Source organism: Maylandia zebra, linkage group LG16 (genome assembly GCF_041146795.1).
Source record: "Maylandia zebra isolate NMK-2024a linkage group LG16, Mzebra_GT3a, whole genome shotgun sequence".
NCBI lineage: Eukaryota > Metazoa > Chordata > Actinopteri > Cichliformes > Cichlidae > Maylandia > Maylandia zebra.
In genome coordinates, this window is record NC_135182.1 from 25,124,297 (window position 1) to 25,152,226 (window position 27,930).

The 27,930-nt window shown below is 39.5% G+C and overlaps 1 protein-coding gene across 3 annotated transcripts in view; it reads right to left on the reverse strand.

Annotated features, from left to right (window-relative positions):
- Positions 1 to 27,930, reverse strand: part of LOC101484065 (E3 ubiquitin-protein ligase SH3RF3) — a 115,779-nt gene that overhangs the window by 63,439 nt on the left and 24,410 nt on the right. The window lies entirely within an intron of this gene.

Below are 27,930 nucleotides of genomic sequence, written 5' to 3' on the forward strand. Positions count from 1 at the left end.
GCGACACAACGAAACAAACGATAGCGTAAAATGAAACGATAGACGTTTTTATATCGTCATCCGATATCGTCATCGATATCGAACAGCCCTAGTGGAAAGTAAATATACCGCAATGATTGCAAGGGGAAAAAACACTGCCACCACAATGCATACAAATTAATAAACTTAAGATACTTCATTGCATTTCTCCTCTGCTTATCCAGAATCTCTTTTCTCAGAGATCATTTCACAAACATAAATTTAATTGATCAAAAGTTGCATTTTTTAATATTTATAATTTATTTATTTCATAGTTTATTAGTAGGAGCAACACGTGAGCATAGTGCTTTATGTCTCTGACCTGATGTCGCGATACGTATCCGCGTTACATAACAGAGGACGTTTTAAAATCTGTGAAGTAAGACAGAATAAATGCTACGATTCTCCCAGAGCTGAGACAGCCTGTCAAAAAGAATTATAATTGTTTTAGCACACACGCACTCTTACAAACACACTGTTATCTTTAATCTCTCCTCCGACTTTTGTACAATGTCACACAAACTTTCATCTTCACATTGAATATTCTTTGTGAATATCGTCAATGATCTACTTTCACGCCTGAATGCCAGGGTTCTGCATTGAGCGTTTCTGACTGAGTGAGTGACTGAGTAGAAGCGATGACAGAGAGCGAGGAACAGAGCGAAAGATGGGAAGGAGACTCGACAGCAGGCTTTAGTTCAGAAAGCTCGAGGACTGCATGCATATTCATAAGGCTCGTTTCCATCTGAGCTGTGAGAGAAAAAGTAGCCCTCTAAAAAACACATACATGCACAGCACGCTTAAATACGCAAGCACTTCAGTGACAGTGGAGTTGTGAAAATGATGGCGTCTTACCTGATCAAGTATCCAGAGGGTTGATCCACATGTTAAGGAAGGCAGAGGGGAGGTAAAAAAAACAGAAGAGAAGAGGAGAATAAGTATAATTAGTCTATGAGTTATGAATATGATTGTCTATCCTATTGTGTCGATATAAGAACAACACTTGTGATAACAATAATTTGCAAAGCACCATTCAAAAATGACACCAAAGCTCAGTTTAAGCTTTCAAATCATGGAGCAAGTCCCACAGCTCTCTGAATGATAAAATAATCTACGTAGAACATGACATGCCATCTGGTTAGCATGTGGCTAACAGCTGTCTCCATCCTTTTTTTTATACATTTTAACTTTATTACCTTTTGTGCCGTTGCTGTAAAAACAGTCAAAACAGCAACTGATTTGACATGAAGTAGGCAGCTCTTTGAACTGTTGTATTTGAAGATTTTTTTCTTTAAGTTACACTACTTCAATATAGCGCATGAGTGGATAAACTTATACAATAACGAGATTTATTATGATACAGAAAAGGCTGACGTTTCAACAGTGTGAGCAACAAGCTGTAAAAACAAGCCAAATCAATCATCAAATATAAGAAATAATCTAAATTACTGCATCGTGAAGATATTTTAAATAGAAGCCTCTTGTGCGCCAGGTTTGAGCGATGGATCTCTGTGTCAGAAAGGTAACCTTTCAACCCTAATTTCATTTTGGTGAAGCAGACAAAGTGAGTCAGATCAGGTGAGCAGGGTGAATGGAAAACAAATATTGTGTTAGTGTGATCCAAAAAAGCCCTTTCAATGCCCTGCGTGCTTCAGTTCAGGTAGTTTTCCCTCAATTTTTTCTGTGTTTTACAAAACTGATTTACAAGTACAAAATATTTATGACCACAATTTGAGCCCATACGTTTGTCCCAAATAACAAGACTTCTCAACTTGTGGAATATAAGTCTCAGTAGACTGAGTTTTCAAGATTAACTGTCTTCTTTATATTTTACAAAGACATGCATCAAAGAACAATAACTGCTTGCAGAAAGAGACAGGGCAGCTTTATACTTGTAATGACAATTTCATTCTGTCCTTGAAAAATTGTCAGACCCACTACTGAAGCAAAACACCCCTAAGAACAATACCCTACACCTACATCGTCTAGCTATTCTGTTTGTTTGGAAAGTGCATCACTATGTCCAGGTGTCCCCAACGTCCCGACCCGCACAAATATGAAAACACAACACAACAAATGATTAGCATAACAGATATTAAATTAAATTAAATCACACAAGTGAATCATGTAAGTAATTACACTTGTATATTGTATTATATCTCCTTTGTTAAGCTGCTTTACACAAAACCTAAGGCCTCGGTTAATACAAATAATATATCTTCTAGTCCTTTCCTCCTCCACCGCTCTACAAGACAAGGGTGCCCTTTGTCCCCATTGCTATTTGCACTTGTGATAGAACCTCTTGCCATTCAATTACGCTCTACAAAAGATTATAAAGGAATAAGGAGATTTGGTGTAGAACATAAGGTGTCTCTCTATGCAGATGATTTGTTGTTATATATCACTGACCCTACTAAATCATTGCCAAAAATTATGACAGTTTTAACTGAATTTGGGAAAATTTCTGGATACAAAATCAATTTAACAAAAAGTATATTGTTTCCAATTAGTTCTTTAGAAAAATTAGATAGCGCTACATTGATCTCGTTTCCTTTTACAAGCTCAAATACCTTCAAATATCTTGGAATAACTGTAACCCATGAATTCTCTGGCCTTTTTAAATATAATTCTATTAATTTATACCATCAAACTGAACAGAACTTGGAAAGACTGTCTAAACTGCCCATCTCCCTTGCTGGCCGAGTAAATATCATTAGGATGAGCACTTTACCCAAATTTTTATTTTTGTTTCAATGTATCCCAATATTGATCACAAAAACTTTTTTTAAGAAAATAGACCAGTTAATCTCTCAGTTTATCTGGAACAAAAAGACACCCAGAATAAAAAAGATATTTCTCCAAAGAGCCAAGATTACAGGAGGAATGGGGTTGCCTTGTTTTCAGTTTTATTATTGGGCCTGCAATATACGTTGTATGTCATTCTGGGGCGGGGAACATAGACCTGATTGGGAACGGATGGAAAGTATGACTTTTTTCTCCAATACTCTTAAATCTTTGGTTCATTCAAACTCAGATCTGGGTAAGCATAAATGTAAAAATCCGGTAGTGTCTGGCTCACTAAAAATTTGGTCTCAAATTAGAAAGCATTTTCATTGGCGTCAATGTTCAATCTTTACACCATTAATTCATAATCAAGCATACACATTGCTCTCAGGATCAACATTCCAGCTATGGACTTCCAAAGGGATACACACAATCAAGGATCTGTTTATTGATAATCTTTTTCCTTCATTTCCACAACTTCAACAAAAATTTTCCATAGAAAACAGAGATTTTTTCAAGTATTTACAAATACGTCATGTTATTAAAGAAACGTTTCCATCCTTTCCCAATGAACCACAAAAGCTAGTTTCAGATGATCTATTCTTAATGAACCCGCTAAAGAAAGGAGCTAGACAGTACAACTACATTGGACCACTTGAGAAATGCTTGGAGTGAAGAACTGGCTACTAACATCACTAAAGATCAATGGACTAAGGCACAAGAACTGGTTCACTCCACTTCTGTCTGCTGCAGGCACGGACTGCTACAATTTAAGGTCTTGCATAGGCTCCATCTGTCTAAATTGAAGGTTTCAAGGATGTTTCCAGGGGCCGATTCAAGATGTGATCGATGTGGCCAGAATTCTGCCTCATTGTCACATATGTTTTGGACATGTCCTAATATCGCTACCTACTGGTCTAAAATATTTAAAACTTTGTCTGATATTTTTAAAAAACAGCTCCCCCCAGACCCAGTAATGGCACTATTTGGTGTAGCTACAGTTAAAAACTTAAATAATAAACAAATGCGTGCTCTGAGTTTTATAACATTGCTTGCAAGACGCCTTATACTTCTGAATTGGAAAAATAAAGCCCCCCCAACTCATTCTGCTTTATTAAGAGACACAATGTATCATTTACAGTTGGAGAAAATTTTATTTTCATTAAGAGATAATGTTAAACAGTTTTACCTAATTTGGCAACCCTTTATAGATTACTTTAATAAGTAAAACTGAGAGGTTTGGCCTCCTCTCATATCTGCCCCAAGATTATATATATGGGTCTACGCAGGTGTTGTTGTTTTTTTTTTTTTGTTGTTTTTTTTTGGGGGGGGGGTTCGTTTGTTTTTTTCTTTTGTTTTTTTTTTCCTCTCTCCCTCCTTTGAATATACTTATTTAGGATAATAAATGTGTATGTATAGACATAGATATGATTGTTTATATAATGATAATTATATTTTATGTAAAAAGGATGGGGAGAGGAAGGAAGGGAAGGGGAAAAAGAGGGGAGGGGAAGGGAAGGGGGGAAAAAAGAAAAAAAAACTATGTCAATGTAAATGAGATATATACTTTGTTGCCTGATTTGAATAAAGAAAGGAAAAAAATGTAAGTCATGTAAGAAAAACAATTCAACAGGACACAACAGCAAATACAACATACAAGATACCTTGATGCATGCTCAGTAATCTAGGTAAGGCTTCTCCAACCTGCAGTCAGCTGAGACTGAAGAAGTTACATCAATGAATGATGAAACATTGTTCCCACTGAAAATGCTACATCAGATATGAACAGAATCAACTTCCCGGGTACACACATTTTTTTTGTCACAGTTTACAGGAAACAGTATTTTGGTGAGAAGTAAACCACAGATCCATATGTTAAATATCACAAACAAGACTGACTTTTTAAATCTTCAACCACCTTTTGCGTTTAGTACACCACCTTGTAATTTCTACTTGCAATAAAATGCAGAATTCAGCCTCCAAGGCTTTCAGGTCTGGAATTATGCCTAAAAGATGTGGTTGACAACACTGTTAGTCCTGTCATCTGAAGCATTCAAGTAGATACCTTCATATCACCAGCTGATTCAGTCGTTCAAACCTTAAAAGTTTAAACGTTTGTGTTCTCAAATAAGTTTTTGCATTAACAGACCCATGTTCAACCCTTCCGAAAGATTAAGAGAGCCAAATCAGCTATGAGGACAGAAATAGATGCAGGTGAGGTTGCTAGGGATAATATGTTGTCATGGATGTGTCCTTTGAATTGGTCCCCTCCCCTCTCTAGACCCCTGTTACTGTGGCGACAGGGGGCCTTGAGTGACGGACGGTTGCTAAGGCATGTCGATGGTTGTTAAGACTACTAAATGTGTCAATCAGAGTCATAGATATAAAGAACTTAAAGGATCTAATCATGGCCAGAAGAAACCCAATCCACAGCGAGTAGAGTGCAATTCACATGATTTGCAAAAGAATCATTATTTATAAGGGATTGACATTTTTCACTTGTAAGAAAAATAAATTAACTCATTAGTGATGTTTACCACACAATACAAGCTGAGATCAGGCCCTGCAACTCTGAACATTCACTAAATGAGTGGCTGGATGTGCATAAATAATGAATAATTGAGCAAGTGAGCACTAATTACTTATTAAGTCTCCCCATCAAAAGGCAAACCCTCATTTATTAAGGAAAAATATGAGCGCTTGAGCATTTTGAATAACAACAGGGAAACATAAGCTAGCTTTGTCATAGTTTGATTATCTTTCACTCCAAAGAAAAATAGCCCATTAAGAAGATGAAAAAAAATTTAATCTAGGATGCGTGAATGTTGTGCACTGAATACTAATACTATTAGAAAGCTGTTTTCTCCATGTCAGCATCAGGCTTGAGGATATTGTAGGAGATTTTTGAAAGTCTATATAAACCCTGGTCTCTACAAATTCAAAATCCATAAATCTCAACATGACAAATCCAAGCAAAGGAAAATGCTGTTTAAATTGATCAACTCTACTCCAACTCCATAACTGTCGAAAACAACAAGTTAAATTCAAAAACAAACAAAAAACAACATAATTATTCAATTACACCTCATTTAAAATTGATCATCGATTACTATAGAACGATTCAAGAACAAAGAAAAAAGTGGTTTTAGTCAGCTCTGATAATATTGATACATTCTGACAGGCTTGTGTAGGTGGATTGAGTTGTCAGATTAAACATCTTATCACAATATTTAGTTTTCTATCAGATGATATCAATACATATGACAAAATAAATAAAATCAGAAAGGTTTTTTTTTTTATTCCTAAGTGTGGAAATGAGTTTGATAAACATACTGTAGTTTTGTTTATTCTGGGTTTTTGTGGAGTTTTCATAGTTTTCTCTTTTGTATTTTGTATTCCTTAGTTATTCTTTAGCACTGCTGTTGTTTTCCAGCCTTTAGGTTTTGTCTCTGTGCCTCCCTTCTGTTCTTTGTGTGGTGTCTTGTGTTCCTGAGTTGATGTACATGTTGTTTCCTGTTTTGATTTGACAGTCCCATGTCCTATGTCAGTGGGTCTAGTTTTGCTTCCTGTTGTCCTGTTATGTCTTTTCTGTTTCTTCCTGTCAATGTCGCGTCATACCTCCTTATGTCTGTAAGTCTCTCTGTCTTCCTGGTTTCAGAGTTAGTTCCATGTTTCTAGTTTCCTTGAGTTTTAGTTCAAGCTTCTCAGTGTTCTTTTCCTAGTTTTCAAGTTTGGGGCTTTAGTTTGTTTTTTGTGCTTATGTTTTGGACATTTTTTCCAGCAATAAAGCTGCCACGTTAAGTTCACTTTCTGTGTCTGAGTCCTGCATTTGTATCATCCTCCCGATGTACATTATAATACAAGACAAAATCTAAAAAAAACCAACAACAAATAACCTGTATCATTTCTTTTTTATAGATTCAAATATTTGTAATAATTACATTTATTGTTTTATTACCCAGCCCTATATACACTCTATAATTTGGCAATTCCAAACCCAAGAAGCAGTGTCCCTGTAGTCTCTCTATTTCTAAAGCTACTTCCACTAAATCTTTAATTGGTCCAGAGAAAATGTGAGACATATGAGACAGTGACATATCCATCCATTCAACAAAAAAGTAGACCTAATATACAGTCGACATCTGACAGAGATGAACAAGACTTAAGAGGCGAGGATAGTGTGATCCAGAGCTCTACGGCCTAATGTTAAAGTGTGAACTGCGTAGGTGCATGTTAATGTCAAGAGCTGCGCTACACTGATGGGTGCAGTGTGTCGAATCAGAGATGTTAACCTAGAGTCTGACCCTGCAGACTCAACACAGGGTGAGAACGCAGTACATCTCTGCACCTCATGTGCTCCCATTACAAATTTACAAGTGCGTGCACGCACACATACATCACTGCATGTACACACAGGCATGAGCACTGAAGTCAAAGGGAACAAAAAGGTTCTTCCCCCAGGCTCTTCACTGAAGACTTGTTGCAAAAGGAGATTCCTCCACCATGTCGTCAGTCTGTTACACAGTACACTCAGTAGTACACAAACACACAAACACACACTAGCTTTGACAACAAAGATGATTGGAGGATGGCTGTTGGCAACAACCAATTATCTCGCAGTAACACATGGTGACAGCAGTGTCTACCTCCTTTATATTCCTTCCTCTTTCCAACACCTCACCGCCGTATGTCTCTATCTTTATATCCACCACCTCCTCACACCTCCACCTGGTGTGGTGCACGGTTCCTTCCTTATCACATGTCACGTCTTTCCCTGTCTCTCCTTATCTCCCTCTCTCTCTCTCCCCCCCCCCCCCCCCCCCCCCCCCTTCTCTCATCCTGTTGCTTCAGGGTGTTATGTTTATTTCTGATGTGTCTCAGTTTTACATTAAAACATTTTCCCTGACAACAAAACCAAAGATATTTAAAAAGAGAACAAGCGAAGCCAGAATCAATGCCAGTGATGCACTGTTAAATTATAATAATGCAATATCATAGAGTGGTGCAGTTCAATGAGAGTGAAGAATTCTTTGGACATATTTTTATTTTTCGTGTCTATATCAGTTTAAACATTAATATCACTTAGTAATCAAAAATATGTTACCATGCATCTAAACCCTACATTCTCAATAATGCTTGGACTAAATGTTTATTTTGCAACAACTTTGTGAAATGTTACAAATGTATTTGTAATCAGCACATCCTCTTTTTACTGTTTCTTGTTTTCAGGTCACCAATATATTACAACACTCAGAGAAAGGACCTATTTTATACAAACTAAATATTCCTATAGCCAAGCTCACCAAAAATGTATCATGTTTCATAGCAAACACCGCAGCATGGTTATAAGGCAGATGGGCAGGGGGTGTTGTGTACTCAGTGGTGGTCCAGTAAGGCTCTTTTTTACAAATCAAAACATATTGATCCGCTGAGGTCATAGATAATTAGATAAAACATCGTAATGTGTGATGCTATAGAATCACGGAGTAGCTTATTATTTGGCATTATTGCAGGCAAACCAGCATATGAAATATGAAACAGAAAAGAAAAGTATGTTTATTTTTTTTTATTCAAGATCTGTTCACCTGTACTTAGCAAGTACATACACATGAAATGCAAACTTTACATGGCAACGCACAGCTGGCAACCTGGCTGTATCTTGGCCATATGGTCAACGTACTCACAACGTGGAGGCTTAAAAACGGCCAAATCTTGTACCCAACCGTTTGTGAACTAGATGTGTGTCTCCAGGAATTTATAATTCCGAAAATGATTCGCCGTGTATGCGCAGAAAATCAAAACTATTTACTTTCTTAACCACTTGTCTTATTCAGGTCCATGGTAGGGATGGGTCCTGTCCAAGCTATCTTAGAGAGACACTTGAAATGTTCAAATCACTTTTAAAAATGCACCTTTTTTCCAAGGCTTTTTAGGAGTACTACCACAGTCAGCTTGTAGTCAGTTTTAGTCAGCTTTTGGTTGTTCTTAATCTTTTTTATTTTTGTTCATTTTATTTTTATTTATTGTATATTTTAATGTTTATTTTACTGATTTTTTTTTTTTCATTATGTATTTTATTGGGTTTTTTTTTAGCTTTGTCTGTCTGTTTAATGTATGGTTTTTAACCTTTATCTCTGCTTTCTACTGGAAAGCACTTTGGTCAACCATGTTGTTTTAAAGTGCTCTATAAATAACGTTGGATTGGATTCGATTGGAGAATGGTGGGGAAGACCCTGGACAGGTCACAGATTAACACACAGAGAAAGACACACTTTTAGAACCATCAAATAACTGAACATGTATGTCTTTGGACTGTGGAAGAAGCTGAAGTACCCAGAAAGAACTCATGCAGGCACAGCGAGAACATGCAGATTCCACAGAGAAAGGCTAAAGCCTGGATTCAAAACCAGGACCTTCTTTGCAAGCAATAGTGCTAAACACTACTCTATGTGCTAACACCTCTATGCCACCCCTAAACTTAAGGCCAAACCACCCTGAGCATGTCTGATCTCTTTAAAAAATAACAATAATAAAAATACTTTTATACCAATGATGTTTGTCTTGTTGGATATAGTATTGTGAACTTTTGTACATGGGTCTCAAGCCTGTCAAGGTGCATAACAAGAGTTCACTTCACTTCAAATATGAGCAGGGCCACGTAGTCTACAGAAAAGTCCCAAGGTTGAGCTTTCTGGCCTGGGATTATCTCTTCATCTCTGTTTTCACTGCTACTTTCCTAATGTCTTTCTGACAAATCAGATTACAAAATGATCAGTTAACGAATTGAAGTAGAACTCAGCAAATGTTATTATATCTGTTTCTAAATTCACTATCTTATCAGAGGTAGTGAAGAGCACTGAGGGTCCTTAGGTATCATATAAATTGAAATCGAATAAAGGGGGGAGTAAATTCATCCTAACAACGCACGGGCAGACAGTTGGCGAGATTTAACTGTAGACTTGGGAGTCTTCCATCACTGGGAACATGGCAACTAGAGAGAAACAGAGAGTGGAAGGGATGCACTGAAAACGTTCTTATCAATGAGCGACAGTTCATTTGTTTTCCCATGGCACAAGTACCGCTGAATCTTCACATCTTTTGTTTTAAATACCTCTTCACATTAAACATATAATCATCTCACTGACTTATTTAAGTGTGTGTTTAACAGGTCTCTGTGGACAGGGAAAACCACATCAGTGTAGTCATTTTCACTCATGGGGAGCTCCTTTAAGTAAATCAAAGGAGAAGTACAACCTCATTCAGCAACACTGCAGGTCCCTGATTAAGTTCTCTTGAAAGCCAAGTACATGGATGAGCTAAAAGTTGAAAAACAAATAAAAACTTTAAATATTCTCATTAATCTATTCAATTTTCGTATGGAATAAGCTGATTTTCATCAAACGATTATTCAAGCGACTACTTTCCAACAGACTAGACAGTGCTTCTGAAGCTGATTCTACACCTTTCATGTTTAATGACACAGCGGGATATGTATTATTAAAAGCAATGTCACCATGACTTGCCTCCAAAACACATCACATCACCAGACACTTCTCTATCCAGGGCCTCCCCTGCTGCCAACTTCAGCTCTCGCTTGTTTGATGTCTGTGGACTTTGACTCTATTGGACTGAGATCAGATGATTGATTCTGCCACACAAAAATTTTCCACCTCTTCATTCTGAATAACTCTTTAGTTGCTGTTGCTGTAACTTTGGGCCTCCTTAAAACATGCCTGTATATCTTACTCATCAGTAAATCCCAGTGTGCCAGTTTCATTGGGAGCCATACAAGTTGAAGCCATACTGTAACTGTTTCCTTCAACTATATTTTAGAGGTGATGTCTTATGCTTTGGATGAAGAGATGTTCCTTTTTTCCCTCCACTTTTTACCCTTTCAATAATTGTGATTGTGAATGATTTTTTTGTTTGATCAGTCCACAGAACTTTCTTTGAGGACCCTGCTGGTTTCTTTTCTGTGTTTCTGTGAATAGTCACTTCCTTTTTCAAGGTTACCAGTGGATTGCATCTTGATATGAATTCACTAAAGTTCTGGCCATGTAGGCACAAATGTTATATTTCGGGAAGTAACAAGAAATATTGTTGTATTCCTTATTACTTCTCAACATTTGCACTGTTAGCATTACTGTAGATGGGCATTTTGAAGAAATGCTGATAACACTGTTGAATTAAATGAATCTCTGTTTAATTTATTTTGTGCCAAATCACAACAAGTTGTGCAAATGTACTGTTTATAAGATTGGGGAAACCTGCAGTCAGCTGAGACTGAAGAAGTCACTTGGATGAGTGACGAAACGTTTCCCCCACAAAACGCTACGTCTAGATGAACAGATTCAACCTTTGGAGAAACAACTACAGTTGTTATATTGTAAAGTACAGACCGTACAATAATAACAAGAAAACAGAGAAATCCCCAACAATCATATGATCCCTTATGAGCAAGCGCTTTGACGACAGTGAGAAAGAAAAACTTCCTTTAACAGGAGGAAACCTTAAAGAAGGGCATCTGCTGTATCCGGTTGTGGGTAAGTGGATGAAGACAGGACAAAGACATGCTGTGGAAGAGAGCCATAAAATTAAATGCAAATTTGAGTTCATCCAAGTCTTTAAGACATTCCTGCATTTTTACTATTTGGTGTGTGTTATCTGGCATCATGGATAGAAAGTTTGGTGTCATCTGCATATTAGTGAAAATCTATGCTATGCCTTCTAATGATAGTGCCTTAAGGAAGGATATATAATGTAAACAATAAATGTCCTAGCACTGGAACTCCATAATTAACCTTAGTGTCTGAAGAGGACTCTCCATTTACATGAACAAATTGGAGTCTATTAGATAGATATGATTCAACCACTGGAGTACCTTTAATACTTACTGCATGCTCTAACCGCTGTAATCAAATGTTATGGTCAATGGTATCGAATGTTGCACTGAGGTCTAGCAGGACAACCACACATAAGTCCACTGTCAGAGGCCACAAAAAGATCATTTGTAACCTTACTAAAGCTGTTTCTGTATTGTGATGAGCTCTGAAACCTGGCTGAAACTCTTCAAATAAACTCCTCGTCTGCAGATGAATTTCTGAGATAAAAGGAAAGCAGGAGATTGGACTAAAATTACCTAAGACAGCTGAGTAAAATGATGGCTTTTTAAGTAAATTTAACTCATGCCCGCTTGAAGGCCTGCGGCACATTATTACAGATAGGTTGATCATATTCAAAACTGAAACATTAATTAATGGTAGAACTTCCTTGAGCAGTCTAAAAAGGTCTAAAAGACATGTTGATGGTTTGGAGGAAGTAATTACTGACGTTAACTCAGAAAGATCAACTGGAGAAAAAGAGTCTAAATAAATACTAACGGTACTGAAAGTAGCTGTACATAATGTTATATCTGTGAGATGGTTATGACTAATTTTTTTTCTAATGTTTAAAATTTTAGTTGTAAATAAATTCATGAAGTCAATACCCGGTAAATTTAAAGGAATGGTTGGCTCAACAGAGCTCTGACTTTTTGTCAGCCTTGCTACAGCGCTGAAGAGACACCTAGGTTTGTTGTTATTTCCTTTAATCAGTGATGAATAGTAAGATGTTCTAGTTTTACGGAGGGCTTTTTACACTATATACTATATAAATGACATGAAACTGCAAGTTTGGATCACCCAAAAACCCTGCAACATCCAGTATCTATCCATCCATGATCATAGGAGATGCAGTTTTGGTATGATACCACCAGTCCATCCAGTGTCTAGCTCTTTAGCTAAAGTCGACTGACACTTTTATTTCACCACCTATATATTTTTCAGTTACTTTGAAACTACCCATCTGATATTTGAAAAACACTTAGGAAGATAATGGCTATGACGAATATAAATGAAAGCAGCTTATCTTATCATATGTGAAACTTTGTTTTCATCCATAAGACACGTAAAAGTGAAAAACACACTGTCAACAAATGCAGTTTAACGCCAGAAATGACCACCACAACAACAAAACAAACACAAAATTATTAACACCAAATAATATAAACACAGTCGGTTCTACTCTGATGTGAGCGAAGGAGTGACGGAGTGAATGAGTGAGATGACATTGATGATACAGTCTCAATGATAAGGACCATTTCTACATATTCTCTCTTGTGGAAAAGTAAACTGTATTTTTCCAGTCTTTATGCAAATCTACATTTCAAAGTGCACAAAATGCATAATTTTGTGCCTCCTTGCACCTTGTTACTTTGAAATGCTAATGATGGTGTTGGTTCATGCTTGCTCTCTGTCTGTGCATGTGCGAAAGTGAGAGAGATGTGTGGCAAAGCGGTTAGCATAGATTCGCTGCTGACTGAATGACATCTTCAGCTCTCATCTGTCCCATTTGCTCTCATTTGTTACACACGCAAACCCAAATTTCTAAGGTGAAAAAAAACTCTTCCATTCTCTCTCTCTCTCTCTCTCACACACACACACACACACACACACACACACACACACACACACACACACACACACACACACACACACTTGCATTGCCCTGCATCTATCTTGATGTACAAGAAAAGTGAGGGCCCATCCAGCCATTATTCTTCATATATCAAATCACAGCTTCTGCCGCCTCCCTGGCTATAACACCTATACAACGCTCATACACACACACACACACACACACACACACACACACACACACACACACACACACACACACACACACACACACACACACACACACACACACACACACACACACTTACACACTTTTTATTGCTGCAGTTACTTAAAAAAGGTCATGACCTATGAAGTGTCATTAATCATGCAACATGAACTGCTTTGACTGGAGTGCTTAGATTTAACAAGGGGTGGGACTCACCTTTAAATGTGAGAGAGTTATAACTGAAATGATTTATTTTTGATGCAATGCTAAAATTTCTAAAAAGTAGAAAAACTGCATAGGTTACCGTCTTTGTTCTTGTTTCTGTATGTTCAGTTCAAACATTTATATTTGAACACGCAAAACTCACAATACCCATCTCGTCTTTCAGCATCTCTCACGACTGAGACTTCAATTCTCCCTTTGCAACGTTAACAGTTATGCATTTGGTTTGACGTCTATTCAGAGCTGTGTGTGGGCGTGCCTATATATGTGTGTCAGGGCCCTTCCTCTCTTGGGAGCCAAGCGAAGGGGGGAGGTCTACAGAAGATGACAGTGAACAGTAAAAGGGAAAAATGACTTTTACATTATCTACAGAATATGCTTCCTCGGGGGGAAGAAACGGTAAGGTTTCTAAAATGAAATCTGATTGCCAAGTGATCTATAGAAAATGCAGTGTGAAAGCTGAATTAATGAGCCTTAATGTAAATCCCGAATTCTACATCCGAGAGCTCATTTATAAACACAGAAATAAATCACGCTCTCACAGGATGTATACGCCACGTTCCTCTGCAGAAGTCAGGATTTAAGCAAATATTCAAAGAGCATGTGTGCAAGTGAAAAGAAGAAGTGCAATGTGTTACTGAGTCTTCTGACACAGTTCACTTCAATCCATATCAAATTACTCTAATAATTATACCCTGTCATAGCAGACACCGTGGTCTAATCAGTGTTTGTTTTTGTTTCTGAGATCAGATGAAATGACAAGCAGCTAATGAAGTGTGCTGTGCTGTTAAACACAAAACAAGAAGAGGCTATTTAGCTCCTCTTTTTACAATCTCAGCAGACCGTGACATTATAAAACCCCACAAAATGACTGCTTTCACAAACCTACACAAATTTAGCCTTGACAGTGAGACAACAGCCCATGTTGATTGACTCCGTAAAATGACAATACCAACATGGGTTTGTAATGCTGTAAAAACAGACATTTTTACTTTTTTGTGATAATTTTAGCTGCAATTTCTACTATAAAAATTAAATTTAAATAAAAGGAAATATTTCGAGTGCAAAGAGAGATGTATGCAACAAAGATGACCCTGCACAGAGAACTGCACTTAAATGCAATTTCTGCACACTGCTTTTTACCAGTTGTTTTGGCACTGCTTGTGAAATTATTTCTTCCACTGTGAGGTGCTGACAGGTCATTATGAGACCAAACACAGTGGTTATACTTTATACATTATATATAATGGCTTATATTTCCACAGCTGGGATATGCTCCAGTCTCCCACAACCCTAAACTGGATAAGTGGTTAAAAAAATAGATGGATGGATGGTTTGTATTTCCTCCTCATTACGAGCATCCACCTAGCCAGACTAGAATGTAAGCAGTCCAGCTTAATGGCCTGATCAGCTGTCATGCTCAGTTCACATATCTGCTTGCTTGGTATCTATCCCCTGGTCTTGAATAAGGCATGAGTCTTATAAAACTAAAATCATAAATAATGTGATTTTTGTAAGACAAAAATCTCCCTGCACCATCCATTACAATCCTACCCTAGTTTTCCAGTTGTTCTTAGAGATAATTGAGGCTAGCCGCAGAAACGTGTGTGTGTGTGTCTGTGTGTGTATGTGATTTATGTGGATGGTTTGTGTCTGTGTGCTGCTTTGAGACAGCAGTAAGCTTGCAGGGTGACGTGGAGGGATTGGGTGGCAGCGTGTAATGACTTTGGGGGAGAGGGGTGGCCTGGATCAGGTGGCGCATTATGTGGGTGGGCCTGCATGGGGCCATATCCACACACACACACACATTGCAAAACCACTAGATATACTCACTGATATATCTAATATGCAGTGATGTAATGTATACTAACTGAGACAGGCAGGAAGACACAAATCTAAGGCATTCAAACACACACAAACACACTATGTGTGCTCAGAAAATCTGGTATAACACAAATATGGATTCTTCTCTGACCTTTTCCTGACTCATCTTGACCTGATAATAACCCTTAACCATTAGCAGACTGTAAGTGTGAGTGTGTATATGTTTATGAGTATGTGTGCGCACACTTCCATCCTCAGCTGCTCAGCTCATTCAGTCCTCCCCAGTGTTCAGCTGCTTGACTAAGCAGACTCAACAGCGTTTTCCCAGATTTATCAGCCGCAGCGAGTTGGACAGTGAGATCTCTACATGTTATCTTTATCACAGGCTATGGCTACACTCTGTTTAACCATTTAATAATCAGTCCCATGAAACAAATCTTTGCTACACTGTAAAGAAAAAAACCCAGAGATAAGTAAATTTTGACATTTTTGACGTCCATTTGTTTCATAAATTGCATATGAAATAGCTTCTTCTATCTAAAGTTATTACATCTGGTAATTATTTAAATTAAATGTATTTATACAATGCCAAATCACAACAACAGACCCACCCAGGGCCTGGCTGCCCCTGGGTGGGTCCAGGATGGGCGTGAGGTTCTGGGGGCGCTCCGTCTCTGGGCTGGGGCCCGGGCCGGGCCTCGGGGGCTTGGGTCCTGGTTGGTGTGTTGCCGGGGTTGTGGGTGGGTGCATGGGGGCCCAGCCCTGGAGCAGGGTGCCGCCGGTGCATCGAGCCACCTGGGGGGCTCTTCAACTGGTGGGGAAGATTGTCACATCTTGCAGGAGCTTTCCTCTCCTCAGGAACTCTCTACAGGAGGGTGAGATACAGGAGAGGTGGAGGAAGATCTCAGCCTGGGTGTTTATTGTCTTATGTAGTCTGGAAGAAGAGTGGATGGTGGGGTGGGTGCAGTTTTCTCTGTGGTGGGGTTGGGTGGACTGTCCTGGGCTCTGTGGGGCCGGGAGGCGCTGCTGCGCTGGGCCCCGGTCTGGATGGGCCTGGGCCCCCTTTCCCTGGTGGGTCGCGGAGTATGGGGGTGCCTACTGGGGTCAGCGGGGGAGCTGGCCCCAGGGAGGGGTCACTTGCCCCTCCCTTCCTTCCCTCCCCATCTCCAGCTGCCTCCCTCTTCCCGCTCCATCACAACCACCCACACATGCAGGACCTTGGAGTAGGGGTATGTCACCAGGGTGCAGAGGAGGCCACCCCCCCCCCCCCCCCCCTGTCCCCCCCTGTCCCCTTCTGGCTGCCCCTGCCTCAATTTTATCCCACAACTTAGACATTCACATTACTCACACTCTCATTACACATACATATAGGATCTTGGGGGTGGGCACGATACACGGAGTCCAAAGTACCATCAGGGTGTATACCCCACCCCTGGCATCGTTGCCCACCTCTCAATGTTAAATACACGTAGACATTGAGGGCCAGCAGGAGGGACCATGCGCTTACCTGCTGCTCTCTGGCAGGTAGCTCCAAGCCCTCCTGGGTTTTAAATGCACCTTAGAACACACATGCATCAACACTACAATGAGCAGGTGGAGGGAGGTTTGGAGTCTTCTCTCACCCCCGTTCTCTGCGACCTGCTGGAGCAGGGGGGCTAGGACTAGGAGGAGGAGTTGGCCGTCCGACTGCGGTCTGGAGTGTGGGGCCTCCCTGCTGCTGCGGAGTCGGGGCGGTCTGCCTCCCCCCACCGCAGGGAAAAGGGTAACACCACCTGGGTCTGGGTGCAGTTCCCCCCCCTCCAGGGGCAAGGGTACCTAGACCCGGGGCTTAGAGTACGCTTGGGGAGTGTGATCGTGTGTACAGCGTCTCTTTATGTCTGTCTCCACGTTGGTTGAGTGTGGAGTAAGTGTATATGAGAGCATGAGGGTGGGAATGGATGTTTGTATCTGTGTGTGCCTGTATGTCTGTGTCTATATGTCAGGTTGGGTGTCAGGCGCCACCTCTCTGGGGACATCTTAGGCCCTCCAAGGTATGGAGGCCTATCTCCCCCTACCACCACTTCCCCTGCCAGTGGCGGACTCCCTCAGACGTCGGTGCGTTGGTGGTTCTTTGTGTCCGGGGATGGGCGTCCAGGTACACACCGGCTCACTCCTTGGCGGCCGCTTATCGGGGCCTGGAGCCTGGGGCTTGCTCGGGCCACTTCGGAGGTGGGGTGCCCCCGGCCTCTCGGCCTGGGGCTCGGTCACTCAGGCACGGCTGGCTGCCGGCGGAGCTCACGGGCGCGTCACTGCAACTCCCCCTGGCTTCTGCTCCGCGGCTGCTGAGTGAGCCCTCATCTGGGACTCTCCTCAGCTCTTTCTGGGACAGTGGCGCGGCTGCCCCTCTGTTGGTCTTCCTTGGTCTCTTGTGTTCTGGGGGCCTCTGGATGTCTGGAGTTTTGATCTCCTCCATACCTGCTTCATGCCCTGGAGGACGGGGCTGTGGCCCCCCCACACCCTCTAGCAGATCATTACATGAAGGAACCTTTTAAAAAACAAAAAGCAAGCGCGTCCATGCTCACAGGTGTACACACGGGTGATCACACCCACAAACTACACCCTTTTTGGCTCCTACCTCAAAGCACACTGTGTTCTGTTGATCTTATGTGCTGCACAATAATGTTTAATATTTAGTATTTACTGTCATATTCCCATATATCATTGTGATGCTGTTTATTCTATTACTCTTGTTCTCTTCTGCTTGTTTTCTTTTTTCTTTCTCAGCAGGTGACCCAGGTGATTGATATATGCATTTTTTTTTCTTTTTTTTTTCTTTTTTTTCTTTTTCTGCTCATTCTGTTGGTTTTTGGTTTTTGCCCTTCTCCCCCATCCCTCTTCTCAGCTGTTTCTCTTTCCCTCTTTCTTTCTCCCCTTCTTTCCCCCAGTCAAGTCTGTCCCATGTTCAGTAAGTGAAAATAAAATAAACAATAAAAGGTGAATCAAATGGACCATTATGGCAAGGCTGGGATGGTCAATTTGGTAAAGTAAATCCGTTGGGCATCTTTCTTTGCCTTTAGACAACAATTCTGATGGCAAAAGAGCCAAACGGGACAGGCAAAAAATAAATAAATAAATAAATAATCAGATACGGTGCGTGTTGAAGTGGATGTTTCATATTCTGAATTGTTTTTGGAAATAAGACATTAAAAAGTAACAATTCCATGTTTCTCAAATTTCATTCTTTTATAGTGCAGGCTGAAGTGCAGTGTTATGGTACACTGTATACTGATGAACGATGTTGCACTGGTGGAGGGCAGATTGTGGAATCTCATGTCACTACTAGGTTAGTTCCTGAATCAGAGGCATCGTAAAAGACACTCCAATAATTCTGACCTGAAATTTATATTTAACCTCCTAAGACCTGAACTCCTCCACAGCATGCAATTTTAATTTCTCTGTGATATTTGGGCATATTGGGGCCCGATAAATGTAAAAACAACAAATTACCAGATTTTGTTTTTTTTACCTTATTTTTGTTTTTATGAAAAATCAGAGCCACATATGAGGATATTCGTTTAAAATTTTGATAGAACAGTAGCGGTATAATGTCCTCGTAAGTGGATATCAGGCCCTTGAAGAGCAAAATTGAGTATTTTGGTCTAAATAACCCAAAATGTGATGTCCACATATGTGGACGCCAGGTCCTAGGAGGTTAAAAAAAAAATTTTTTTAAAGTATTTTTTCCGGTGGAAAAAGCTTTTAAAATCTGCAAACTTTTACGCATTTTTAATCACATTTGACTGAATTTTCTGTTTTCATGTCCATCTGACTTTATAATTATATATAATAAATTATTATAATTGCAATAATTTATAACTGATTACAGTGTTTCAGAATGGCTGCTGAATAACAGAGTGTGCTTCTGGAAGGTATTATCAATGATTTTCTTTAGTAACGCTTGCCAAATTCCACCTGGGGTTTGGAAAAGAGCCATAATAGCTCATGTAACATGGACCTATTACAGTAGAATGTAGTTGGCTAAATCCACAAACCAGTAAAGTTATTTACTTATGCTAAATTAGCGTAAGTAAATTATTACTTCAACCCCACTACACAAGAACTCAGGGTTCCTCCACCTGCTAAATCCCACATTTACTGCTGCAAAGAACCCTTCAACCATTATTACCCAGAAGTAAAACAAATAACTAAATCCATAAATAAATGGAGTACAGATGAGATGGGGAGTGTGCATCAGTTTACACAAACAATTCAGACCATTCTGCACAGCTGCAGTTATTTATAGGACATTAAATTTGCTACAAATAATAATATACTATTAATAAGATGATGATGGATGAAGAATAAGTCTTAGACAATTTTTGCACAAAAATGTTCATGTTAATATATCAGGTATGTTTTTCTACATACAAGTAATGCAAATTCTGTAAAAAACACAAACAAAAAAAAACAAGTCATTGTTTTGCTCTATGATAACATTTGGCTTCATCTTGCTTTGCGTCTTCACTTCATCTTGACTTGACACATCTGCTTAAGCATGCATGAGGTCTGCACATTTTAGCCACATATATTTATTTTATAGATATCAGTTTGTGTGTGGGGAAGAAGTGTGTGCATGGTTTTGTGAATGTACACGTCCTTTATACAAAAAAAATAACATATACACAAATCTGATACTAAAAAGGATCTTTTTCTTAGAACTCATCTCATTGAATAATTTGTTAGTCTAGTCTTTTAAAGATTAAAAAAATATTTTAAATTTAGAAAAATTTGGGTTTTAGAAATGAAACTAACAGAAAACTAGTAATTAGAAGTGCATGTACACACTGCATATTATTTATAATTAATAAGTGGAGTACACATAATTCCTCTTGGGAGTCATGAGCAATTCTTTTGAGATAATTACTGAGAACTTAAATTCATATATTCTGTCTGTGTGGTTGTTTTTCTCCATATACACATGTGCAGTACAGAGTATCAGTGGCTGGAGACGGGAGAGAGAGCTATCAGTAATGGAAACAAATATTCCTCAAATCCCTTCAGACAATGCATAATTTATTACATAGGGGTTTGAATTATATATATTAATCATCAAATATTTACAATATTTGTGTTTCTTTTTTTCTTTGAAACAAAGGGTGCTGGATGTACTTCTTTGCATTGGCTTCATGTATGGAGAGAAAAAAAGAGATAACGTGAGATTTTGGTTTCACGGGGATGCCTTAAAAAACGACTTTCTTCCTTCAACTAGTGAATTTTTAAACTACAATAATAGATCCTTCCCATCAATCTTTATGTATTTATTTACTGGTAACTTCTACTTTATGCGATATAATTTCCCTTCACGTAAATAAATGTTGCTTATTCTGTCTGAGATTACAGTAAAAGCACTGAGAAGACTGATGTAGTAATCAGATGATGAGGGTGTTACAGACCAGACTTAAACCTTTGTAAGCTCTCAGATACATGCAGACAGACATATGCAGACATTTGTCATCCAAGCCTACCTATATGTCAGACAAACACATCTGCTAGATCTCTGTGGCTTTTCAGCCATGAGATATTGGTGGGGTACACATGCAGTTTTACAATCCAGCCCAACAGGCATAAAAATAAACACTCTTTGCAAAGTTTCACAATATTCTTTAAGATGTTCATTGTTTTGTCCACCCCTGTTGAAATTGCCCAAATGAATAGTGGATTAATTCCTCCCAAATAGATGGATTTGGTGATGATAAGAAGCAGATTAACTCTGTGTCAGTGAGAGAAGAGAGAGGGGGGGAGAGAGAGTATCAGGCAAGGTTATAATTCTTTTTAAAGGAGATTAAACCTTTATTTTGGCAAACATCTTACTCAGGAGTGATCCCTCTTACATACACACACACGTGCTGTAGGGGAGTGCGATTGGGAAGTGGGCCAGATTAGAGGGATGGAGGGAAGACACCTACTGGGGAGGGGGGAGAAGTAGCAAATAGGACAGATGCAAGGCCATAGTGGGTCAGATAACGCTTCACTGATGGAGACAGAAAGAAATCTGATCCTCTGATACTTTTTCATCCATTCTCTCTCTCCCTCTCTCAGTTTCTCTGTGTGCGGCTACCTCTCTCTCTCTGTGTCATGGAGCCACTGAGTCTTGCAGTCAAGCGTGCAGCTGTCAGCCACTTTGTAACAGGTCAGCAATACGCAACCCCTCCATCACCAAGAAAATCATGCTGCATACAAGGGGTGTAATAGCACATAAAATACAATGTTTGGTGCATTTTACAGCAGAGATTAAGAAAAAAAATGCGATAATAATAAGGTAAAGCTTAAAGGTTACCGTGTAACTATTTTCAAATTTTAAAGTGGATTATTGCACTGTAGATGATCATTTGCACTGAACTGCAGCTCAACATAGCACACATGAAGAAACACTACAGCTGGGCTCAAGCTTTGGGGGGGAAGGGGGGGGGGGGGGCTGAAGGCTGCAGACCTGTGATATACTTACTTTTTTCAGTTTTCTTGGAAGCAACCAGTTAGACTAGGAGCTACATAAGTGTCACGGTCCATGAAAAAAATGTGATAAGAGTTTATAATAAAGGAACCTGATTAGTTATAAAGAAGAAGTGAACTTGATAAGAGGCATTCATGAATGATAAAGGGAGAAGAGGATTAAAGGAGCGATAGTGGATTACTGCCACTGTCATGTTACTTTTGAATGCTTTACGGATCATATGTACGTGAATAGTACCATTATGGCCATGAGCTTAAGAGTACAGAGCAGCGAGTAGGTTGATGCTTTGTTTGTTTCCTGCCCACGTGCAAAGGCACACATGCACATCTCACCAGCAGATTTGCAATAACACTGTAACACTGACTAACACTTTACATTACAGGAAGATTAAAGTTGAAAATTGTACCCTTTGGGAGCCTTTGGGAGATAATCGGCAAACTAATATAGGTTTTGTTGTCAAATAAATAGATTTAAAAGATGATATTTTATGGAAATCAGCTCTTTGGTCTGTCACTTGCTAAATATACCAACAGATTCAGGCATCTGGGAAGAAGCCTGGCTGGAAAACCTATTTATTCATGATAAAAGGCTGCATTAGAAGAGTATTAATATAGGCATAGAGTTTATCTCCTAAAAACTTTCCCCCAAGGAAAGAGTGTATATGGGTTCAGGGCCTCTTTCAACCTCCATTGCCTCGGTAATGGACAAATATGAGCTAATGAGAAAATGTTGTTTTTCTTCTCTGCGGGAAACCAAGAATAAGATCATCTGATATGAAATGAAAATCACACAACACGCTAATATACGACATTTCAATTGTGGGACAATGCGCGGACATCCAACAGAAAAAAGAAAACAGCAGGAGCAACAAAGGGTGAAGATTTCATGAGGAGCGAGAAGGATGGGATACACAAGTGATAAAAAAAGGAAGGGGAAGGGAAGAAGCAGGCTGTTGTGTCAGATGGACAGGCAGATGGTCGGAGGGTGCAATTCCAATCAGCCTGGTGACAGGGGTGAATCCTAAAACACTAAATCCAAAGAAATCCGTATGATAAAAACACACACATACTGTATCCTCACAGCTAAAGGTTACAGTAAGCCCTCCTCTCGCTAAAAACCACCATTTTATCTCCTACAAACAGTCGCTTGCTCCTGAGCGTGACAGCAAATTTCTGACAATAATTTCACATGAAAGTCTGAATATATTTTAGAGTTCTTATGAAGTCATTGGATATTTTTGCCCCCAGCTGATTTTCATGTTAGAGTCACAAGTCTGCATTTAAAAAAAGGAACTTGCAGCTGGAACTGATACTATGTGAAGATACTTTTGGCTCCTGCCTTATTTCCCAATGGGTTGCCAAAGTAGATGGATCCACATAGTTGATTTGTCAAGGATTTCACGCCGGATGCCCTTCCTGATGCAGCTCTCCCTTTTATCCAGACTGGAGACTGCCACTAAGCTGGATTTCTGTCTCCTCCCAGAACTGAACCAGGGATCTTTATGTAACCGACTAAAATGTACCTCATCTATTGATGAACTGTAGTTGACATAATAATGTAATGGCTCTTCACCCCAAAGAGCCAATCACCTTTTTTTGTAACAGGTGAATGGGGAATCATACGTTAATTCTGTTACGCAAAAATCACCTTTCAGCCAAGAATCATGGCAGCTACATTTATGTGCTGTTAAAGATATGAATGAAAGGTATAGATAAGTGTTTTATTGCCCTCTGTTGGCATGACTAATACAGACTGACCATGCCCGTATTCTAGTTTGAGCCATAAATTAAATAAATGCAGTGTTTTGTGAAACTGTGCCCAGAATTGCTCTGAACATGACAGAACTGATAAATACTATCGCATCATTATTAGTGGGTATGTACAGTATGTCCCGTTTGGTCAGTGAGGGATGGATGGCTTGTCAGTATCATCACTGAGCTGCAGCTGCTTGTTGACATCATTACCACGGGACAGCTGAGAACAGCTGCAAGAGCCCCAGAGACAAGCGAGAGAGGGAAGCTTAGGTCATCGACCCAGACTGACCGCCCAAATCTTTTCACCTTTCTTCATCTCTTCTGTTTCTCTCTTGTGTTGTCATTTTGTGTCTTTATATAAATCGCAACCTTCTCCTGAATTAACATACTGGAAAACATTGAAATGCTCCCAAACACTTAAGCATCGGGAGCAGACTGCCATCATTAATGTGTTTCAGAGACTAGAACGTGCACCCAGCCAACAAGGATTAGCTTTTTTAGTATTTGTCTCACACACGCACAGACACATATGCACATCCTACAACGGGCCATAAACTGAATTTACTATACATACACACATGCACAGTGTTGCTTAGATAACAAATGTATATGTTTATTCCTGGTTTTAGTTATGGTGGAATCAATCAATGGCTGTAGAAAACAGTACAGTCATTGGTGGGAATATAAATTACAGTAACACACTGAGGGGCTGCACTTACCTTTTGTGAAAAAAAAAATTCTCCACATTTTCATCATCACATTTCAATACGAAGACTCGGTGTAGAGTATTGATGTAATCAGATTACTGTACGTCTCCAGGAAATTAATGTAAGTCAGTAAAATATCCTCTGAAGTGTCGGAAACATTTGTGTGTGTGTGTGTGTGTGTGTGTGTGTGTGTGTGTGTGTGTGTGTGTGTGTGTGTGTGTGTGTGTGTGTTTGTGCCAAAGTAGTCTGGCCAAGACCACAAACCAAGAGGAAGCGATACTGCTGGTGCAGACGGACACATGCAGAGACACACACCTTCCTCCATCTGTGTACTCAATCAGGTCAATCATAACTTCATTCATGCAGAGAAAAAAGGAGAGACTGGATCAGGTCTCCCGCTGTGGCTCACACACCATGTGAACAGAGCTGCTTTGGACCAGATTACACTGGAGTGAATGGGAGTGAATGGGATTGTAATAAACTGAACTGGATCATGTGAGTCTCAAACTGATTATGCTGAATTAGCGGATTATTTAGAACTGGATTACACTGGATAGATTAAGACTGTAGCAGAGGAAATAGGAATACGTGGCAGTGAATTAAAGGTGGAATCAGATTATACTAAACTGAACCCAATCTTACTGCACTGGAATAAATCAGTGGGCTTTAGGTTTACTTTTTGTTTATTATTCTTTTTTTTTTCAGATGCATTCACTGAGCAAACCATGATTTTGGGGATTTCCTGCTGGCGTAGCGTATGCTACTTTCTCTTCATGATGAGACTCTTATCACGACAAACACTCTCTGGTCTGTCTTTCTCCTCTGATCAGCAGTAGCATGTCTACAAAGAAAAAACACCAGAGCTGCAAATACTAAGTTCAGATTTTGTCTCTGCCACATGTAAGCCATTTATCATGGGGTGTGGAAAGTATTAAACATATGCTAAGTTAAATCCCCTGAACTTTGCTCCTTTTTGAAATAAAACAGTAAATACTGGAATAAATACTGTAGCACAGTCTCAGGAGTGGGTTTTAATTAATTTTCCTCAATAAAAACGGGATTCTCGAATAGTGAATGTCTCTTACATTGTTTCAGCATAAGTTCATGCAAAAAAGAGTTCAAGATGGTGTAAGAGTTGAACAGTGTCACATTGAGGAAATAAGACGATGAGGAGATGAGCATCATGCGCATACAAAGGGATGACTGAAAGACTCAAAAAAGCAAAACTCTATCACAGAGATATCAAATATAGCAGGTTTACTAATATGAACATAAAATCAAATGAATAAAAAAATGATAGGAAGAGGAAATATCTGAGATAAATGTTTTATCGAATCACCATGTCATTGCATTGAGTAAGGCCTTAAGTAGAAGTTTTGTGAAATAAATTCCTTATAAAAAGCCACAATCACCAATGCATTTACAGTATTCATCTACCAAGTACTTGTAGCCAAAGCATGATACCACATCCCTGTGTGCTGTAGAATATCTGAGTTAATTAAATACTCATATAGTATGCTCCCTGCTTTATTGCCCAGTAACAGGGTGCTGCTCAGTCCCTGACCTCCAGAAAACCCTAAAGTTCCCCACTGGGATGAACAGAAGAGCTCATTATTATCTAGAATTAATTGGTTTAGTTCATTATGTTTCACTGTGCTCTTTTTGAACGGTTCTGTGAAATACCTCACTCAGACGGCTGGCTAAACAGAGATAGCTAAGGATAGACACACACAGGCAGCTCAAATACCACATATAGAAAAGTCTCAGCCCTGCAAGCAATGTAGACTGGCTCCAAACATCTCTCACTCTGAACACACACACACAGACGACTGCAGACCACCAGAGAGACCACAGACTGTCCCACCTGTCCACTCATGGACCACCAGCGGCTAATGGATCACTGTCTGTTGATGTGCTCTGGAGCAAAAAATGACACCATGAAAATCAAGTCAGTTTTTTTTTGGTTATCTGCACAACCACATACCTGTGTTGTTCTGCCTCATGAGCCACACGCCAGTCATAAGATTCAATTATGACGAACAAGAGATCTTTATTCACGATTGACAACAGCAACACACACAAACATCTGCATAGTTTCAGAGCCATCTGTTGTTACAACTGCTCAATCAGCCCGATGTGTGTCTGAGTGTGAATGTCACACATCTTCCATTTAGACATAAACCATTGTCTTCTGAATGTGTGTGTGTGTGTGGTTTCCGAGAGTATGTGCAGCTTGTGGCGGGGAATGTAGCCTGTCTGTGAAAAGGAATGTCAGTCAGCAGAAACTCTCCGCTTTATCATAGCGGGAGCAAACACACAAACTTTAACCCAAAAGCTGTCAAAAAAACACACATTCATTGTGACAGTTACAGGAGGAATCTTGGAAGGATTTCAACAATGTAAGGAGTAAATCATTGCTCATACGATAATGGCTGTCATTTCTCTGTAAACTGTGTGTGGCTCTGCTTTTTGTGATCAACTTTTTATGGGCTTAACAATGCAAAATCGGACAAAAAAGACAGTAGGAGCCAGATGCCGACATCCCAACACAACACAGCGCAAGTCAATAAATAAACAAGTTGATACTTGCCATCATCATTGCATATGTTGAAGCACTATCAGCGAGACTGCTCAGAATGACAGGGAACTGTCAAGACCACTGTGTTGGAAATGAGAGCACTGCCTACAGAAACATGATTTTTTTTTCAGGTCAAAAAACCTGATATGTCCAAATCTTGTTAATTACTTGCACAATTAATTGTACTTTCATGAGGTTTTGTCCTGAATAATGATAACTATTGACCAATTTATAGTCACAATCTTGAAGAAATCAATAAATAAAGAAAAGCGTTACCCAAACTTTCTTACTCCATGTGGAACTAAACGCATGATTAACTGTGGCACAACTGGGACACTCAAATGCAGCATATGCACTTGGGGGTGAAACTTATTTTGTAAACAGTCGACAGAACAGCTCAGCAAACAGTTTTGGGTTTGTTTTAGTAAGAACAAAAAGGTTCTGGTTTTCAAAAGATGTTTGGCATATCAGGATCATGTTTAGTAATTTATCTGATCGGTGTCTCTACTTTTCCTGTCTTAACTTTAAAATAACACTTTTATACATTTTTTCATTTTGTGTTTGATTAGGCTGAAATCATGCAAGCCTCGAGACCTGTTGTTGGTCTCCTGCCCACAAGTTGTCTTGAGTATTTCCCAACTACTTGTTGGGGAATAATCAGTTAATAGTTGCTGGAAGCTGCTGACAGTCTATGGGTGAAGTTGGTTGCAAAGACGTGTACAGTGCTGCACTGATAAACTCCTTCTGATTGCTTTGGTTGCTAGTCACCATTCATAGATTTCATGGAAGACACTGGTTTGTCTGCAAACGCTTGCCGACTTGTACTGAAACTAAAAAGTGTGACACCAAATGGAAATGAGACTGCCTTACTTGAAACCAATTTTCTAACCT